At 41.5% G+C, this 21,842-nt stretch overlaps 1 long non-coding RNA gene across 1 annotated transcript in view; it reads right to left on the bottom strand.

Moving 5' to 3' along the window:
* LOC133576356 (uncharacterized) overlaps window positions 1–20,778 on the bottom strand; it is a 62,235-nt gene extending 41,457 nt beyond the window's left edge. Inside the window, exons 1-2 of the long non-coding RNA XR_009811624.2 lie at window positions 20,664–20,778; window positions 1,252–1,393 (exon numbers count right to left, since the gene is read on the bottom strand). This is a non-coding gene — a long non-coding RNA (uncharacterized lncRNA). The remainder of the gene's footprint in view (window positions 1–1,251; window positions 1,394–20,663) is intronic.
* Between the last annotated feature and the right edge of the window lie 1,064 nt (window positions 20,779–21,842).

Genomic DNA, 21,842 nt, shown 5'->3' with positions numbered 1-21,842 from the left:
AAACCTTGAACCCTGAACCTTTTGATGATATTACGGACCATAGATGGCGAAATCCCTAAAATCCTTGCAATAGCTCGTTGAGAAATGTTGTTCTTAAACTGTTCAACAATTAGCTCGCGCATTTGTTCACAAAGTGGTGACTCTCGCCCCATCCTTGTTTGTGAATGACTAAGCATTTCATGGAAGCTGCTTTTTTTACCCAATCATGGCACCCACCTGTTCCCAATTAGCTTGTTCACCTGTCGGATGTTCCAAAAAAGTATTTTATGTGCATTCCTCAACTTTCTCAGTCTTTTTTGCCACTTGTGCCAGCTTTTTTGAAACATGTTGCAGGCATCTAATTCGAAATGAGCTAATATTTGCAAAAATTAACAACGTTTACCAGTTCGAACGTTAAGTATCTTGTCTTTGCAGTTTATTCAATTGAATATAGGTTGAAAGGGATTAGCAAATCATTGTATTCTGTTTTTATTTACCATTTACACAACCTTGTTTTGGGTTTTGTACATGGGATTTTTTTAGTTTCTTATATAAAAAAAAAAAAAAAAAAATTTTTGTCTGTAAAATTTTGAGAACAAAAAATAATTTATTCCATTTTGGAATAAGGCTGTCACATAAGAAAATGTGGAAAAAGTAGAGCGCTGTGAATACTTTCCAGATGCACTGTGAACATTCCCACCCTCAGGCAACTGCAGATCGACTGAAAATAAGCTAAACTGTTGTGTCAGGGTGTACAACATGCAGGACGTAGAACGGAGTGGACAAACAATACCAATTTGCGCTCCTGTCAACGATGACGACGTTACAACGAGCGGCGACAACCAAAGAGCTTGAGCCAAACCTTTCAATCAGGTGCAGCTAACCAGAAAAAGGGGGTTCAATTTGCGGCTAAAATAGCTTGCACTCTGCTAGAACCACTGAAGTCAGACTGGGAATCAGCGCTGTTGATGCGATTTCATTAAGCTGGTTAGCAGAGAGATTGACCCAATGCGTCTTCTTTGACAACCCAGAAAAGTGAATGAGGTCTGGTCAGGAGCGCTGAAGGCTCGATATTTACCCAAACTTTGGGTCAAACTCCAAAATTTTAATTTTAAAATGTCCAATCAATGTATTGATTCCGATTTTTAAGGTTTCTAAATCGAAACCTCAAAAATCGGAGTCCATTGTTTCTGGATTTGGAACAAAGGTTGCCGAGTCCAAGATTAAATATATGTTTTTTATAAGCTTGGCAAAAATGTTCATCTTACTTACTTAGACTTAGTTCCTCCCGTACTGGAACATTGGCCGACGAGTGCCCTCCGTTTTATCCGGTCTCTGGCGGCTCTTCTTGCTTCGTGCCAGCTGACACCCATTGTTACGTCTTCGGGGACGCATTGCTGCGCTGGTAGCATTCCTTCCAATACAGAAGACAAGCAGGAGTAGCGTGGAGGTAAGATTAAGTATTTTAACAAAAATACAAAACTGAGGACGCTAGCAAGCGTGGAGCCAAACAAAACCAAAATGTCACCAAGGGTGAAAAAACGAGGAAAGCTAGGAGGTACAAAAATCCCTAGAGCGAGGAGAAAAACCAGGAGAACGTAACTGCTGCCAATTGCAAACACTGACCCAGCAACTACTGCTGGGTGACAGGAAACTATAAAGGGGAGTGATTAACCAAAACACCTGGTGGGAACACTAATTAACTAAGACAGGTGAGGAGAATCAGTGCCCATGGAAACCAACAGTAAACAGGGAAAGAGTGTGCACCCAGGCAACTTTTCTGTTGCGTTTTGGACCGGTTGTTCCTCCCAGGGAATTCAAGTCACAAGTTGCTCCCAAGCTCTTTACGACACTTAAAGCTGAGTTGAAAAACCACCAGAGACAGAATAGGTATTTTGTAATATATTTGCAAAGCTTTGCAGATATACATTGACACCAGTCCAGCATAGAACATTCAATCGCCCCGCTAAGATGGTCTGTCCTCCCGACAAAACCCTCTCCCCTCTTAAGTCTCTCTAGTCAAAATACATGCACATTATCTCTCTTTCTTACATTCCAAAGCTTCAAGGTTAACACACAGAGTTTACTTGCAGACTAACAGAAAGAGAACAAATGGAAAAACACGAGCTGTTTTCAAATATGACTATGAAATAAAAGAAGTAACACTTAAATTCGGATATATGTAAATATCTGCCTCCGGCAGCACCCAGGAAACAGACTAAAACAGAAACATTATCGACATAAATCAAGTCATGATCCGGGTAACGGATCATGACACCCATCTCTCTTAGGTCTTAGTTGGTTGTCTGTCTCCACGTCTTCTGCCTTATTCCACCTTCTGGCATCCAGTCCATTGCCACACTTGCTGGTCTCTCTTGGCAGTCGTAGTAAGTGCCCCATCATTCTCCTTCTCCTTTCGGAGACAATATCAGACAGAGTTGCTACACCTGCCCTTCTCATCACCTCCTCGTTGGAAATGTGGTCTATCCAGGAGATCTTCAGGATGGATCTGAGGCATCGTCGGTGGAAGACATCCAATCAAACAATCAATGTCCTTAATTTAACCAGGTAAAGACTCATTGACATTAAAATCTCTTTTTCAAGATCGACCTGACAAAAAGGCCAGCACAAACAAAGTTGCAATAATAATTACAGCAAGACAATACAACAGGACAACAGCAGTCATACCACAACAGATCAAAAATAATTTAAAACGATTAAGTAATAATTCAATTTAAAAGTAAGTACATTTCCCAAGAGATCTGGTTTCTTGATCTTTTAAATAGGACTTTAACTCTCCCGAAGTGATCAATTCTGTTAGCTTCAGATTTTTCTGGATGTCATTCCATGACCAGGGAGCAGCATAATTGAAGGCTGTTTTACCAAGTTCTGTGTTGGCTCTAGGAACCAACATGTGGAGGACATCCTGTGAGCGTAGGCTGTAATGACTGGAGTCTCTACACACAAAGGAACACAGATAGGTAGGGACAAGTCCAAGAATACATTTACATATAACAACTATCTATCGGGCAGTTAAAAATGGACAGTTTGCCTTTGAATACAGAGTACAGTGGTGGACAAGATTTCCACAACCAGTAATAAAACGTAAGGACCCGTGATATACAGTGTGTAGTTTTTTCCAGCTTGTTCGTGATACTGCCTGTCTTCATCCACGTCTCACAGGCGTAGGTTGCTGTTGGTATACTTGAATTTCAGTGTTCATTTATTTACACATATACACACACATAACACCCATCTACTCATTGTTGAGTTAAGGGTTGAATTGTCCATCTTTGTTCTATTCTCTGTCACTATTTTTCTAACCATGCTGAACACCCTCTCTGATGATGCATCCTGCTTCGTCTCCTTCATGTGTGCGCAGTTGTGCACTGCACTCTCCAAAAGCCGTAGATGTTAATGTCATAAATGCATGTACAGTAGATGGCAGTATTGTCCTGTTTACGAGTGTCACAACATTGCTGTTTACGGCAGACAAACTGCTTTACGGTAGACGAAAACATGACTGCTGTAGTTGTGTGTTGTTGCCGCGCTGCGAGGACGTTAATGAAACTGCCTAACAATAAACCCACATAAGAAACCAAGAACTCGCCCTCGATCATTCTACAGTTATAACGTGATTGGGCAGGCACACTGTTTATATTGTGGGAAAGCGGACGTGAAAACAGGCAGTCGACACGTCACTCAGGTCCGCCTGAATTTCGGGAGATTTTCGGGAGAAAATTTGTCCCGGGAGGTTTTCGGGAGAGGCGCTGAATTTCGGGAGTCTCCCGGAAAATCCGGGAGGGTTGGCAAGTATGTGTACTTGAGATGTTACTTCCAAGATGGGTGAAGTGGTCAACATATTCTATGTCAGTGTTTGTCAACCATTTTTGAGCCAAGGCACATTTTTTCCCATTGAAAAAATCCCAAGGCACACCTCCAGCAGAAAACATAAACAAATGAAACTTAGCAGCCGATATTGACAGTAAAAAGTCGTTCTCGCAATTGTTGGATATAAATTCAAACCATAACCAACCATGCATCAATATAGCTCTTACTATGTACAGTAATGTCCGACTTCAATGATTACCTCTCAAATTACCAGAATTGATGTCACCACATGACCATTGCAGGAGAAATACGATACAGGAACACATTTACGTCCTATTGTGCAATGTACAAAACTGGTTATTTTCTGGCGCATTTAAAAAAACAATTAAAACGCATCAGCAATTAAAACATGTCTTATGTGGTACTGTCAAAATTAAAATAGCAAAAAACATATTAAAAGTGGAAAAATAATATATTTGAACTCACAATTTATCTAACCTTTTCGACGCCATATAAGCCAGTGGTACCCCTCGTCGTCGACTTATTCGAGTGGAAATGGCGCGGCGTTTCCCCATTTCATCGCCAGAACAGCTGAGCTAGCTTCCGGGGTTGGCCGACATCGTCTCACAAGATGTAGTTTCTCTTTAAATATCCTTCTTGAAAATGGCCTTACAAATATATATCTGCCACCTAATCAACGTTTTGTTCTCCTTCTCTGCTATCCTGGTCTGGCTACCGCGCAACACTTCCCGCTTCCTGCTAAATTGAAACTTGTGAATGGATACTCACTTTGGAACGACAAGTGAGTATCCAATCACAGTCTCGTTATCATCAGGCTACTTAGATACTTAGCTACTGTCAACAACTTGTGATCTGACTGGCTACCGCAATTGTCTAATAATTATAATAATAATAATAAATTTGATTTGTAAAAAGCACTTTACATTGAGTAAACAACCTCAAAGTGCTAAAGTGTATAAAAAAAAGAATAAAAATAAAAAGATAATAAAAAATAAAAAAATAAAAAAAAATAGAAAAGCCAAATAGCTAAAACTAGTATGCATGTATCTAAAAAAAGGCTTTTTTAAAAAGAAGGGTTTTTAAGCCTTTTATAAAAGCATCCACAGTCTGTGGTTCCCTCAGGTGGTCAGGGAGAAGGTTCCACAGACTGTGAGCGGCGTAGCTTTGTCCTCAGAGGTTGGAGGAGGTTAGTCTGTCCGGAGCGGAGGTGTCGTGTGGAGGATTTGGGGGTGAGTAGTTCTTTGAGGTAAAGGGGGGCATTTCCATGGAGGCACTGGTGGGTTAGTAGGGAGACTTTGAATTCAGTCCTATCAACTGTATGTGTTCTCAAATGCATCCGCTAACGGTCCCGATGAGCATCCAATCAACAGGACGCATAAATGCCACGTTCAACCTTAGGCCAGCGAGAAGGCCTTACTGACAACAACTCGTGATCTGATTGACTATCGCAACTGTCTATCAACTGTATGTCCCCGTTCACTTACAGCCCATAGACGCCTGCATTGTTGATTCTGAAGGCCCCTGGCAGATTTCGTACAGCATGGCAACATAAGCTAACTGAATTGTGATTGGATACAAACTAAAACGACATGAAGAATAATATGACATGAAGAGAATATGAATACATTTAGATATTTAGGGAAAGAAAATAAAAATTAATTGTATCTTTAAAGGCCTACTGAAATGCGATTTTCTTATTTAAACGGGGATAGCAGGTCCATTCTATGTGTCATACTTGATCATTTCGCAATATTGCCATATTTTTGCTGAAAGGATTTAGTAGAGAACATCGACGATAAAGTTCGCAACTTTTGGTCGCTGATAAAAAAGCCTTGCCTGTACCGGAAGTAGCAGACGAGTAGCGTGACGTCACAGGTTGTGGAGCTCCTCACATCTGCACATTGTTTACAATCATGGCCACCAGCAGCGAGAGCTATTCGGACCGAGAAAGCGACGATTTACCCATTAATTTGAGCGAAGATGAAAGATTTGTGGATGTGGAAAGTGAGAGTGAAGGACTAGAGGGCAGTTGGAGCGATTTAGATAGGGAAGATGCTGTGAGAGGCGGGTGGGACCTGATATTCAGCTGGGAATGACTAAAACAGTAAATAAACACAATTAGCCACAACACAACCAGGCTTATATTTAATATGCCACAAATTAATCCCGCATAACAAACACCTCCCCCCTCCCGTCCATGTAACCCGCCAATACAACTCAAACACCTACACAACACACTCAATCCCACAGCCCAAAGTACCGTTCACCTCCCCAAAGTTCATACAGCACATATATTTCCTCAAAGTCCCCAAAGTTACGTACGTAACATGTACATAGCGGCACGCACGTACGGGCAAGCGATCAAAAGTTTGGAAGCTGCAGCTGCGTGCGTACTCACGGTACCGCGTCTGCGCATCCAACTCAAAGTCCTCCTGGTAAGAGTCTCTGTTGTCCCAGTTCTCCACAGGCCAATGGTAAAGCTTGACTGTCATCTTCCGGGAATGTAAACAATGGCTGTGTTTGTGTTTCTGCAGTCGGCCGCAATACACCGCTTCCCACCTACAGCTTTCTTCCTTGCTGTCTCCATTGTTCATTGAACAAATTGCAAAAGATTCACCAACACAGATGTCCAGAATACTGTGGAATTTTGCGATGAAACAGAAGACTTAATAGCTGGACACCATGCTGTCCCAAAATGTCCTCTACAATACGTGACGTCACGCGCTGACGTCATCATACCGAGACGTTTTCAGCAGGATATTTTGCGCAAAATTTAAAATTGCACTTTAGTAAGCTAACCCGGCCGTATTGGCATGTGTTGCAATGTTAAGATTTCATCATTGATATATAAACTATCAGACTGCGTGGTCGGTAGTAGTGGGTTTCAGTAGGCCTTTAATTATGATCATGATTTCTGGTAATGTTAGGCCAGCAGAGAAAGCCTTGCTGGCCCTGACGGCTCACCCCTGCTATATACACTGTTGCCTGTTGTAAATATGTTAATGGCACGCAGGAACGTCAAGGGCCTGAGGCAGGGAGTCAAAGTGAAGGAGATCCAGGAGAAAACCGACAGGTCAAAAAAAGGGTAACAAACAACAGTGGATATTTTATAAGAGTTGACAAAAAAGTAAATCATGGTGTTGCTTGCTTGCAGTAAGTGCGGGTCAGTGGCATTATGTGACATTTGCCACATCCATAATTCATGGACACTCAAGTTGTGTCAAACAAAACTTGAAGTTTTCAAGATAATGCCGTACAGAAGGGAGTTTTGCACTCCCCCCAAAAAACGGATTAACTCGCTGGACTATAAAGACAATATAACACACATCCATAAACGTGGATGCGTATGCAAAAGTGCCATATATTTATTTGTACAGTAATGCATTTATAGCTGCACCTTCTTTTGTAAATGCAAACGCTCAAAAAACAAAACATATTGCTCTTTCACTGCAAAAACTGAAATCCAAGTAAGATTAAATATTTCAAATAAGGGTGATGTATGCTTATTTTCTGTCTCATAAGATAATTTTTCTCACTAAGCAGATTTTATGTTAGAGCAGTGGTTCTTAACCTTGTTGGAGGTACCGAACCCCACCAGTTTCATATGCGCATTCACCGAACCCTTCTTTAGTGAAATATATATATATACAGGTAAAAGCCAGTAAATTAGAATATTTTGAAAAACTTGATTTATTTCAGTAATTGCATTCAAAAGGTGTAACTTGTACATTATATATATTCATTGCACACAGACTGATGCATTCAAATGTTTATTTCATTTAATTTTGATGATTTGAAGTGGCAACAAATGAAAATCCAAAATTCCGTGTGTCACAAAATTAGAATATTACTTAAGGCTAGTACAAAAAAGGGATTTTTAGAAATGTTGGCCAACTGAAAAGTATGAAGATGAAAAATATGAGCATGTACAATACTCAATACTTGGTTGGAGCTCCTTTTGCCTCAATTACTGCGTTAATGCGGCGTGGCATGGAGTGGATGAGTTTCTGGCACTGCTCAGGTGTTATGAGAGCCCAGGTTGCTCTGATAGTGGCCTTCAACTCTTCTGCGTTTTTGGGTCTGGCATTCTGCATCTTCCTTTTCACAATACCCCACAGATTTTCTATGGGGCTAAGGTCAGGGGAGTTGGCGGGCCAATTTAGAACAGAAATACCATGGTCCGTAAACCAGGCACGGGTAGATTTTGCGCTGTGTGCAGGCGCCAAGTCCTGTTGGAACTTGAAATCTCCATCTCCATAGAGCAGGTCAGCAGCAGGAAGCATGAAGTGCTCTAAAACTTGCTGGTAGACGGCTGCGTTGACCCTGGATCTCAGGAAACAGAGTGGACCGACACCAGCAGATGACATGGCACCCCAAACCATCACTGATGGTGGAAACTTTACACTAGACTTCAGGCAACGTGGATCCTGTGCCTCTCCTGTCTTCCTCCAGACTCTGGGACCTCGATTTCCAAAGGAAATGCAAAATTTGCTTTCGTCAGAAAACATGACTTTGGACCACTCAGCAGCAGTCCAGCTGGTGTCGGTCCACTCTGTTTCCTGAGATCCAGGGTCAACGCAGCCGTCTACCAGCAAGTTTTAGAGCACTTCATGCTTCCTGCTGCTGACCTGCTCTATGGAGATGGAGATTTCAAGTTCCAACAGGACTTGGCGCCTGCACACAGCGCAAAATCTACCCGTGCCTGGTTTACGGACCATGGTATTTCTGTTCTAAATTGGCCCGCCAACTCCCCTGACCTTAGCCCCATAGAAAATCTGTGGGGTATTGTGAAAAGGAAGATGCAGAATGCCAGACCCAAAAACGCAGAAGAGTTGAAGGCCACTATCAGAGCAACCTGGGCTCTCATAACACCTGAGCAGAGCCAGAAACTCATCGACTCCATGCCACGCCGCATTAACGCAGTAATTGAAGCAAAAGGAGCTCTAACCAAGTATTGAGTATTGTACATGCTCATATTTTTCATTTTCATACTTTTCAGTTGGCCAACATTTCTAAAAATCCCTTTTTTGTATTAGCCTTAAGTAATATTCTAATTTTGTGACACACGGAATTTTGGATTTTCATTTGTTGCCACTTCAAATCATCAAAATTAAATGAAATAAACATTTGAATGCATCAGTCTGTGTGCAATGAATAAATATAATGTACAAGTTACACCTTTTGAATGCAATTACTGAAATAAATCAAGTTTTTCAAAATATTCTAATTTACTGGCTTTTACCTGTATATATTTTCAAATTCAAGACAAAGTTATATGTTTTTTTACCGGTGCACAACATGAACCATGCATGAACATCACCTTGTTCAAAGAACAAAACCAACAGTGCATGAACTCACAACAAATTACACACCTGCCAATCAGTGTGACTTCTGCTGTTGCCGTATCCATAATAAGCCGATAGGGAGAAGTTTTTATTTACACGATGAGCCGGGTGTGTCTCGACCTCCGCGGCGGAGGGTCCGCCGAACCCCTGAGGCCGACTCACCGAACCCCTAGGGTTCGATCGAACCCAGGTTAAACCACTGTGTTAGAGTGTTTTACTTGTTTTAAGGGTTTTGGTCCTAAATGATCTCAGTAAGATATTACAGCTTGTTGCTGAGATTTTATGACCTATATTGAGTAGAACATGCTTGAAACTAGAATATCAACTGTTGCAAAGCTCTGTCATTAACACTCACAAGTATAAAACTACTTTTTTAAAGTAATCATTTCTTATTTCAAGCATGAAAAAAAAATTCATGACTTTGACACAATTGGGTCTCATATTAAAGGCCTACTCATATTAAAGGCCTACTGGAACCCACTACTACCGACCACGCAGTCTGATAGTTTATATATCAATGATGAAATCTTAACATTGCAACACATGCCAATACGGCCGGGTTAGTTTACTAAAGTGTAATTTTAAATTTCGCGCGAAATATCCTGCTGAAAACGTCTCGGTATGATGACGTCAGCGCGTGACGTCGCGGATTGTAGCGGACATTTTGAGACAGCATGGTGGCCAGCTATTAAGTCTTCTGTTTCATCGCAAAATTCCACAGTATTCTGGACATCTGTGTTGGTGAATCTTTTGCAATTTGTTCAATGAACAATGGAGACAGCAAAGAAGAAAGCTGTAGGTGGGAAGCGGTGTGTTGCGGCCGACTTCAGCAACACAAACACGGCCGGTGTTTCATTGTTTACATTCCCGAAAGATGACAGACAAGCTTTACCATTGGCCTGTGGAGAACTGGGACAACAGAGACTCTTACCAGGAGGACTTTGAGTTGGATACGCAGAAACGATACCGTGAGTACGCTTCCAAACATTTGATCGCTTACCCGTACGTGCGTGCCGCTATGTGCATGTCACGTACGTAACTTTGGGGAAATATATGTGCTGTATGAACTTTGGGGAGGTGAACGGTACTTTGGGCTGTGGGATTGAGTGTGTTGTGCAGGTGTTTGAGTTGTATTGGCGGGTTATATGGACGGGAGGGGGGAGGTGTTTGTTATGCGGGATTAATTTGTGGCATATTAAATATAAGCCTGGTTGTGTTGTGGCTAATAGAGTATATATATGTCTTGTGTTTATTTACTGTTTTAGTCATTCCCAGCTGAATATCAGGTCTCACCCGCCTCTCACTGCATCTTCCCTATCTGAATCGCTCCCACTGCCCTCTAGTCCTTCACTCTCACTTTCCTCATCCACAAATCTTTCATTCTCGCTCAAATTAATGGGGAAATCGTCGCTTTCTCGGTCCGAATCGCTCTCGCTGCTGGTGGCCATGATTGTAAACAATGTGCGGATGTGAGGAGCTCCACAACCTGTGACGTCACGATACTCGTCTGCTACTTCCGGTACAGGCAAGGCTTTTTTATCAGCGACCAAAAGTTACTAACTTTATCGTCGATGTTCTCTACTAAATCCTTTCAGCAAAAATATGACAATATCGCAATATGATCAAGTATGACACATAGAATGGACCTGCTATCCCCGTTTAAATAAGAAAATCACATTTCAGTAGGCCTTTAAAACAGATGACAACCAAATGGAATTTGCTGTTTTATTTTCAAAGAAACAATAGAAAATGCGTACTCATATAGTAGTACAGTTGTTATGAGTGAGAATATACTTATTTTAAGGTATTTTTGGATTCATTGAGGTTAGCTGATTTTACTTGTTTTGGAAAGTTTTGACAAGCCAAATTTTCTTGTTCTATTGGCAGATAATTTTGCTTAGTTCAAATAAAATACCCCTAATTTTTTGCATTTTTTGTTTTTGTTTTTGAACACTGAATTTTTGCAGTGTTTATCCTGCACGGCCACGAGCTAATGCAACAAAATGTTGTTCTTATCTGTACTGTAAAGTTCAAATATGAATGACAATACAAAGAAGTCTAAGTCTAATTAACCTGGACAAACTCACACTATTTTTCTGTCAAATCAGAGCTCGCCTTTATCCCTTCTGGGTTTCAGAAATTGGAAAAAAAGCTAACGAAAAATTGAAAGCACACACAAATTGCCATACTCATCTGCATGCTGTCTCTGAGATTGCACAACAAATGCACACTTGTCCAGAGCTCAGGCAAATCAACTAGCAGATGGGGGAAAAATATGTATTTGTATGTGAATGTGTACGTGCACATGTATTGAAAATGTTTCTACTACTCTTCTACCAGTAAATATTCAAGCAGGTTTTTATTTTTTCCGAGAGAAACGGGATGCAATCTGAGGGAGAAACTGAATCTGAAACACCTGTATGAACGCTCCATTTAAAAACCTTTTGCTTTTCAGTACGGGAAGTACAGACTAGCGGAGGAGCGAGAGCCCATGAGAGCTGTATCTGCTTTAAAAGACTATAAAAATGGGAGCCATTACCTCCCTGCTTGGCACTCAGCCCTCCAAGGGTTGGAATTTTGGGTTAAATCACCAAAATTAGATATGTCGATAAATGCTTTAAAATGTAATATCGGAAATTATCGGTATCGGTTTCAACCTCCCGATTTTCCCGAGAGACTCCCGAATTTCAGTGCCCTACCCGAAAATCTCCCGGGGCAACCATTCTCCCGATTTCCACCCAGACAACATTATTGGGGGCGTGCCTTAACGGCACTGCATTAGGCGTCCTCTACAACCTGTCGTCACTTCCGCTTTTCCTCCATACAAACAGCGTGCCGGCCCAGTCATACACTATATGCAGCTTTTACACACACACACACAAGTGAATACTGTCACATTTTGTTGGTGACGAACCCCAAGATGCAGAGAAGGCGGAAGGCATTGTGCGGGAAAACATGATTTAATTTAACACTATGGCAAAAAAACAAACAAAAGGGTACAAACAAAAGGCGCGCACAAGGCGGAGAACAAACTTGGCTATGAACTAAAATAGCACAAAGGCTAACTGTCGACAAAAAGCAAAAACACTTACTGTGACACGAAGGAACTATGACAAGAGCAGAGTGAACAAAAGTAGACAGAGCTACAACGACAAGTATTATGACAGGTAGCAGTGACAACAAGTATTAGCGACAATGACAATAATCCAGCACTGACTGGAGGGGAAGGCAGGTTTAAATAGCAGCTGGCTGATTGACACCAGGTGTGGCCAGGTGCCAATCAGCCACAGCTGAGGGGAAGCAGCACTCAGGGAGACAATCAGGAAATGAAGACACAATAAAAGCGCTGACAGAAAACTAAGACAAACGCAGAGGGAAAACTAAAACACAGTCAAACTGTCAGGGACAAGCCTGACAAATGCAACCATACTTGGTCAACAGCCATACAGGTCACATTGATGGTGGCCGTATAAACAACTTTAACACTGTTACAAATATGCGCCACACTGTGAACCCACACCAAACAAGAATGACGAACACATTTCGGGAGAACATACGCACCGTAACACACCATAAACCCAACAGAACAAATACCCAGAACCCCTTGCAGCACTAACTCTTCCGGGATGCTATACATATATATATATATATATATATATATATATATATATATATATATATATATATATATATATATATATATATATATACTTACAGCATGTATATAAAGTGTTGTTGGTTTATGGATCATTTTAGAGGGCTTACAGGTGGAATAAATCGTATCCCTATTACAGTAGGGAAGGAGATTCATTTGGCCCCATTCCTAGCGGTTTACCTGACACATGAAACGTGACGAATTGGGGGAATGCACTATTCACTTTAGCTGCCAGATGGCAGGAGGGAGTTGAATATTTTCAAATATGTTTTGTGGCAATTCCAACTTTGACCACACCGTCAGTTGCAACAAAGAGTGGCGATTTCCATCATTGTCAGCAGACTGCGTTGCAAAATTAATAACCCCCACCTCTTCCTCTCACGCAAGATTCACCCAGGAATTGGGCCGTAGGAATCTCTTCCATACTGTACCTGCATTGATAGCCACCTCTTGCTAGCAGTGTTTTACTATTTAGCACACACAGAAAGGAGAAAGACATTTGGTCTTGTCTCACATAAGGAGTGTTGATAAGAGGAAAAATTCACCAATTCCCATTATGGAAATTGGAGACAAGCTATTTCGACATAAATTGATTGCTTACCCAAATCAACAGTGAACGTCCTTGGCCAGCTGGACCAGATGAACAACTGTCACTTTATTATCGATACTGATACACGCAGCGCGTCATGCATGTTAGTACAACCACAGTACATACGCTGTTGAGCTAGCTGTGTACAAACAAAACATGAAATGTGGGCTAATACTTTACGGATACTGTAATATGATTGTTCATTTTTTTTCACACAGTACACATTGGTGTCATATCGCAGTGTTGTGCGTTACAAACTCAAAAGCGTTTCGTGTTGACGTAGAAGCTAGCTTATCTCTTGCCATAGTTAGCTTTTACGGCTAATACCATAGCAAGGCGATGTGTTACTACGCTAGAAAAATGTTGCTACCGCTTGGCTATTATTATATAGGTTACATAGCGCACATGAAGTATTGTTGATGGTTTTTTTTAATGCATTTTTAAAGTGATCTAGAGGTGGAATGGATTGCTTCCATTAGCTTCATTTCTAGCCAGCCTGGAACGAGACAATTTTTACACGTTTGAAACCGGGAAAAAAACTAAAAATTTTGTCTTCTTGTCTCTCATAATGATTGTGAACAAAAAAAGTCCAGTTCCCCTTTAAGTCTGTGTGTCTTGATGTTGTTTTTGTTCCAGATTTTTTCAGATTACCATATTTTCCGGACTACAAAGTGCACTTAAAATATTATTTTTTTTCTCTCAAAATTCGACAGTGCGCCGAATGTAAGGAATATGTTTGGTTGAGCTTACTCACCTCGGAGCTATTTTATTTGGTACATGGTGTAATGATAAGTGTGACCACAGATGGCAGTCAAACATAACAGATAAGTGATTGCAATATGTCCCAAGTAAACAACACCAACATTTTAAATGTTCCATTGAAAATATAAAACATTACACACGGCTTTTGAAAATCTATCAAAATTTTTTACTACGACTTTGATAAGCTATGGAGCCGCACCGCTTGAAGAAATGTCTGCATATTAAACATACAATTATTATTATGGTGTGTGTATAAGGTAAGACATATTATCTAGCGTTTTGTTTTGCATTATGCAAAAGCAACTTTTCTTACCTTCTAGTACCTGCTGATCTGTATTTGGGATCTGCATAAGTCCTGAAAAATTGTGCGCGTCCGCAAGTTGATGAGCTTCTTCTTTTTCCTCTATCTTCTTCGTATGGGATATTCATCCTCCGCTGTTGCCATTTCTAATACAAAGTAGTGTAAAGTTCTTACTTATATCTGTCAGTAAACTCGCCATGAAAGCACTAAAACATACCGGTGTAGTGAGTTTACATTATTCACCCAAGTAACTTCAGATATTAGAGAGTTCCGGTCGGTTTTTCACGGGACACGTTTCCTGTGTTGTTATTTCCGGATGAGAAGATGCTGCTCCGTTATTGATTGAAGTAAAGTCTGAATGTCATTAAAACAGTTAGCTCCATCTTTTGACACTTCTTCCACACCCGTCCTTGCACGCTACACCGCTACAACAAAGATGACGGGGAGAAGACGCTGCCGAAGGTGAGCCACGTAAATAAGACCGCCCACATAACGGCGCATCCTGAAGCGACTGTCAGAAAGCGGCTTGAAGATGATCTGTAAAACATCATCTATGCAACATTTTGACCAAAGAACCACCATTACATGTTATGTAGACCACAAGGAAGTGTTTTACATTTAGAATAAAAAAATAATAATACTATGACTCCTTTAATGCGCTCTATAATCCGGTGCGCCTAATATATAAAAAAAGATAAAAATAGACCATTCATCGGCAGTGCGCCCTATGGTCCGTAAAATACGGTAAGTGCTCATTTCCCATCCAGGGGTGCAAACACCATTAGTGCTGTATTTTCAATATAAACTGTCAATTGAGGGGCGAAATGAAAAGCTACATATTGAAGTCATGTGAATTAGGCCTTGTCTGTATAAAGCACACACACACACACACACACACACACACACACACACACACACACACACCCACACACACACACACACACACACACAAGACCTCTATTTGAAGTCTGATGGGCTAACTGTGGGAGCCTGCACGTTTGTCCCCTGACATTAGAGCAGAGCGCAACACTAGACAGACCTTGTTAGCGCCCCTTGCCGGAGGGTATTGATTTGATATTTAGTGTGACCTGCCCCCGAAGGGTGGCCAGGGGGGGATTTCCACCCCCACTCTCCCGCCCTCTGTCCATCCCTACCTTACCCTTTTCTTACATATACTATATTGCCAAAAGTATTTGGCCACCTGCCTTGACTCACATATGAACTTGAAGTGCCATCCCATTCCTAACCCATAGGGTTCAATGTGATGTCGGTCCACCTTTTGCAGCTATTACAGCTTCAACGCTTCTGGGAAGGCTGTCCACAAGGTTGCGAAGTGTGTTTATAGGAATTTTCGACCTATCTTCCAAAATCGCATTGATGAGGTCACACACTGACGTTGGTCGAGAAGTCCTGGCTCTCAGTCTCCGTTCTAATTGAACCCAAAGGTGTTGTATGGGGTTCAGGTCAGGACTCTGTGCAGGCCACACCAGACTCTGTCATCCATGTGGCCAGGCCAAGTGATTAGGACACCTGATTCTGATCATTTGGATGGGTTGCCAAATACTTTTGGCAATATAGTGTAGCTCGACCAACTATCCCAGCAAATGAAGAAAGCTCCTATAAGCCATGTAAAAATCACATAATGGAGAGAATCTACCGACCTGTTTCTATTCTCAGTTCCATTTCCAAAGTAATGGAAAAAATAGTTTATGAACAGGTCGATAGTTACCTTGCCACTAATAAACTCATGTACAAATTCCAATCCGGCTTCAGAACTAACCACTCCACTGACGCATGCCTTCTCTATCTGACCGACCACATCAAACATGAGGTGGACGCGGGCAAATACTGCGGCATGGTCATGCTGGACCTTCAGAAGGCCTTTGATAAAACCTCATCGAGCTGGATGCAATCTTACTTGGAGGGTGGTAGAGGTGAACGGCACCGTGTCCCCCCCCCCCCCTCTCAGTAAGCTGTGGAGTCCCCCAAGGCAGTGTATTGGGGCCTTTACAGTTCCTAGTATACATAAACGACTTGTCATCAGCATACGACTGTGAATTGTTTTTGTTTGCGGATGACTCGGCCCTTGCAAGTCACAGGTGGAGAAAATCCTCAGTGCTGAACTCTGTAGAACTTGCACCTGGCTAGCTGACAACAAGCTATCCATACACTTAGGTAAAACGGAATCCATCCTGTTTGGGTCCCACATCAACCTTAAGAAAGTCAGTGACTTCACTATAAAAGTGGGTGACATTGTTATCGCCAGGAAGGATGAGGTCACCTACCTAGGTTCCATTCTAGAGGCTAATCTTTCCTGTGATAAAATGGCAACCAAGGTAATCAAAAAGGTCAACCAACGAACGAGATTTCTCTATAGAATCTCCTCTCTGGTCAACAAAAGCACCATGAAGATTCTGGCGGGAACTCTCGTTCAACCCTTTTTCGATTACGCATGCACCTCCTGGTACCCTAGCACCTCCAAAACCCTCAAATCTAGACTCCAAACATCCCAGAACATGCTAGTCAGATTACTTCTAGACCTCCACCCCAGATCACACCTCACTCCTACCGGCTGGCTCAGGGTGGAGGACAGAGTAAAACAACTTGCACTGAGCCTTGTCTATAAAATCCGCTACACCTCCCTGATACCGAAGTACATGTCAAACTACTTCCTTAACGTAAATGACCGCCATAACCACAACACCAGGGGGAGCTCCACTAACCACGTTAAACCCAGATTCCGATCTAACAAAGGTCTTAACTCATTCTCTTTCTATGCCACATCAATGTGGAATGCACTCCCAACAGGTGTAAAAGAAAAGGCATTTCTATCCTCCTTCAAAACCGCACTAAAAGAACACCTCCAGGCAACTTCAACCCTAAACTAACACCCTCCCTTCATCATCATACCTCTTCGGATTGTAAATAATCAAATGTAAACAATCAAATGTAGTCACTTTTTCTTATAATTTCTGATCTCTCTCTCTGTGTCCAATACTTGCTGTACATATGTACCTAGTCAGACCTACACTGTTCCAATGTCAATTTCTCTGATGATGCAATTATTGATGACTGAAGTGTTGATACCAACCAACCACACCCCGGATTGTAAATAATGTAAATAATTCAATTTATATACAGTGATGATTATCTTGTGTGATGACTGTATTGTGAAAATAGTATATATCTGTATCATGAATCAATGTAAGTGGACCCCAACTTAAACAAGTTGAAAAACTTATTCGGGTGTTACCATTTAGTGGTCAATTGTACGGAATATGTACTTCACTGTGCAAACTACTAATACAAGTTTCAATCAATCAATCAATCAAGACTAACTCTGCTTAATTAAACAGAGAAAGTCACAGAGACAAAAGAAATGTGTCAGATGGAAATGACAAAACTGTGAGAGGTTAAACGAGGAAATCTTTGAATGCAATTTAACGACTTTTGAGTGGAAGAGGAGGAGAATTAACGCGTTGGTCATAAAACACAACAAAAAGTTTCGTTTTATGATCATTCGACTTCATGTTATACGATAATACTCTCCCACTTGACACACACTCTTGCTACTTGTTTCCATTGACGCCACAGAGGAAACATGAAGTATTTATTGTACGAGTAATTGCCCTTTCATCGTATTGACGTGGGTGCAGTTTGCAAAGAGGCAGAGATTACAAGGCTCGGCAAACCTTTGCACAGGGTCAAAGATTTTCAAGCAAAGACGCGGAAAAGTCAACCTTTCAACACACTGCTTCAATACACCGGGGGGAATTGCCAGACTTTTTAGCATAGCTTACTGCGTTTAATAAAGGATACGCAGCACTGGGTGGAAGACATGTAAAACATTTTTAATTCCTCCCGCACTATCGTATCAAGCTGAAATTATTTATTAGAGGTCCGTGTTCTTTTACTCAAAGATACAAACGTCAACTTCTGTCGTGGCAACTTTCTTCTGTAGAACACCGCACGATTGAGCGGAAAACAGGGTTTGTACGGGTGCTTGAAGGGGAACATTATCACCAGACCTATGTAAGGGTCAATATATACCTTGATGTTGCAGAAAAAAAAGACCATATATTTTTTTTAACCGATTGCCGAACTCTAAATGGGTGAATTTTGGCGAATAAAACGTCTTTCTAATATTCGCTCTCGGAGCGATGACGTCACGTTGTGACGTCACATCGGGAAGCAATCCGCCATTTTCTCATACACCAAGTCAAATTAGCTCTGTTATTTTCCGTTTTTTCGACTGTTTTCCGTACCTTGGAGACATCATGCCTCGTCGGAGTGTGTAACAACACGAACAGGGCCGGATTCAAGTTGCACCAGTGGCCCAAAGATGCGGAAGTGGCAAGAAATTGGACGTTTGTTCCGCACACTTTACCGACGAAAGCTATGCTACGACAGAGATGGCAAGAATGTGTGGATATCCTGCGACACTCAAAGCAGATGCATTTCCAACGATAAAGTCAAAGAAATCTGCCGCCAGACCCCCATTGAATCTGCCGTAGTGTGTGAGCAATTCAGGGACAAAGGACCTCGCTAGCACGGCAAGCAATGGCGGCACTTTGTTCCCGCAGACGAGTGAGCTAAACCCCCCTGGATGTCTTGGCTCACACCGTCCCGAAGATGATCAAGAGAAGAATATCAACCCTAGCTTCCCTGGCCTGCTGACATCAACTCCAAAACTGGACAGATCAGCTTTCAGGAAAACAGCGCGGATGAGGGTATGTCTCCAGAATATATTAATTGATGAAAATTGGGCTGTCTGCACTCTCAAAGTGCATGTTGTTGCCAAATGTATTTCATATGCTGTAAACCTAGTTCATAGTTGTTAGTTTCCTTTAATGCCAAACAAACACATAGCAATCGTTGGTTAGAAGGCGATCGCCGAATTCGTCCTCGCTTTCTCCCGTGTCGCTGGCTGTCGTGTCGTTTTCGTCGGTTTCGCTTGCATACGGTTCAAACCGATATTGCTCAATAGCTTCAGTTTCTTCTTCAATTTCGTTTTCGCTACCTGCCTCCACACTACAACCATCCGACAACATTCGTAATCTGTTGAATCGCTTAAGCCGCTGAAATCCGAGTCTGAAGCCGAGCTAATGTCGCTATAGCTTGCTGTTCTTTCCGCCATGTTTGTTTGTGTTGGTTTCACTATGTGACGTCACAGGAAAAGGTGTATATAACGATGGTTAAAATCAGGCACTTTGAAGCTTTTTTTAGGGATATTGCGTGATGGGTAAAATTTTGAAAAAAACTTCGAAAAATATAATAAGCCACTGGGAACTGATTTTTAATGGTTTTAACCATTCTGAAATTGATAATGTTCCCCTTTAAAAACCTTGAAAATGCTTGGATTTTAATGTTGTGTTTTCAAGGTTTGAAAAATGCTTGAATTTGGGGTGAAGTGCTTGTAAATGCTTGGAAATGTTCATCATATTTCTCGGCAGTCTGTCTCAATAGGCAAATTATGAAATGGAAAAACAAATAAATAAGTTTCCTTAAAAATGACAGCTACACGCTTGATCTGTTGGCTTTGCACGAGCCCTTACATTAGGTTGTTGTCATGCCAGAGCCGTATATACGACTCTGGGTCGCCCCCAAGAGGACAGTGGTGCATCGGTCCATCATGCCGGGAGGTTGTCGTTTTATTTATTTATTTTATTATTATTTTGTTCTGTCTAGCTTCTCAGGCAAATCATATAGTTGATGTAGATGCCCATATCTGCCGTACAAATTTACTTTACAAAAGAGAAGTGTGGGATACTTCTCTTGTTGCCTTATTTGTATTTGACTTTATTACAAAGTACCTGCGATGAGGTGGCGACTTGTCCAGGGTGCACCCCGCCTTCCGCCCGATTGTAGCTGAGATAGGCTCCGGCGCCCCCCGCGACCCCAAAAGGGAATAAGCGGTAGAAAATGGATGGATGGATGGAAGTACAATACAACACAATATAATCCTCAGAGAACATAAAACATGTATTTACTACTGAAATAACTTTCCATTTAACTAAATAATACAGCACAAACATATTTACCATATAGGCCTGATAAAGTGCTAGCAGGCTAACTATTAGCAGGCTAACTATTAGCATGCTAACGTTTAGCATAATAACTTCAAAAAGCGTCATATCAAAATCATAGTCAGAGTACAGAAAATGATTGCTTTTAGGTTACCTCATTGGCTGCATTCACTCAAAGGGTGAATAAAGTTGTTTGGGTGGTTACACTGCCAACTTGAAAGGGACCTTGTTTTCCTGTGACACAGTGTAGCAGTGTGCATCAATCATTAACGTCCCACACCACAACATGTACAGAGCAAACATTGGTTCCGCCGTCGAATCAACCCAACATTATGAATAGAATCATTTATGCACTTCACAAAATATGTGTACAACCACAACACTTGAAAAACATGAAATTACTTAAAGTGTCTCTTCTGGATTGCGATTTTATATTCCAGAAAAGGTGTTACAAATCATAGATGTGTGCTGCTTTTTCAACAACATTGCGCCAAGGTTGGAGAACATAAAAACATGAATGTGGAGGGAAATGAGTCTTTCCATGGGCACTTAATGCCGGTAATACATGTAAAATCCTCATTTAAATACCCAAAAGTATGGCATTTGGTTAGTGTACCGGATTCGATACCTACACTATATTGCTAAAAGTATTGGGCCACCTGCCTTGACTCACATATGAACTTGAAGTGCCATCTCATTCCTATCCCATAGGGTTCAATATGATATCGGTCCACCTTTTGCAGCTATTACAGATTCAACTCTTCTGGGAAGTGTTGCGTTTTGGACCAGTTGTTCCTCCCAGGGAATTCAAGTCACAAGTCGCTCCCAAGCTCTTTACGACACTTAAAGCTGAGTAGAAAAACCACCAGAGACAGAATAGGTATTTTGTAATATATTTGCAAAGCTTTGTAAATACATTGAGACCAGTCCAGCATAGAACATTCAATCGCGCCACCAAGATGGTCTGCCCCCCCTTGAAAAACCCTCTCCCCTCTTAAGTCTCTCTTCCTCCCACCCTCGCAGTCTTGTCCCTCCAGCCAAAACACATGCCTATTGTCCTCCGCACCTGGACATAAGGCTAGATAAGAGAAAGGAGTATCTCTCTTTCTTACATTCCTCACTCAAGGTTTAAGCACACAGTAATTGCAGACAACCAAAAGACCACAATTGGAAGAAAACACTAGCTGTTTTGTAATATGATTATGAAATGAAAAGAAGTAACACTTAAATACGGATATATGTAAATATCTGCCTCCGACAGAAGGCTGTCCACAAGGTTGCAGATTGCGTTCATAGGAATTTTCAACCATTCTTACAAAAGCGCATTGGTGAG

This window comes from Nerophis lumbriciformis, linkage group LG03 (assembly GCF_033978685.3).
Source record: "Nerophis lumbriciformis linkage group LG03, RoL_Nlum_v2.1, whole genome shotgun sequence".
NCBI lineage: Eukaryota > Metazoa > Chordata > Actinopteri > Syngnathiformes > Syngnathidae > Nerophis > Nerophis lumbriciformis.
Note: the sequence above shows the minus strand (reverse complement) of the source record. Positions and strands in the feature narration are given on the sequence as shown.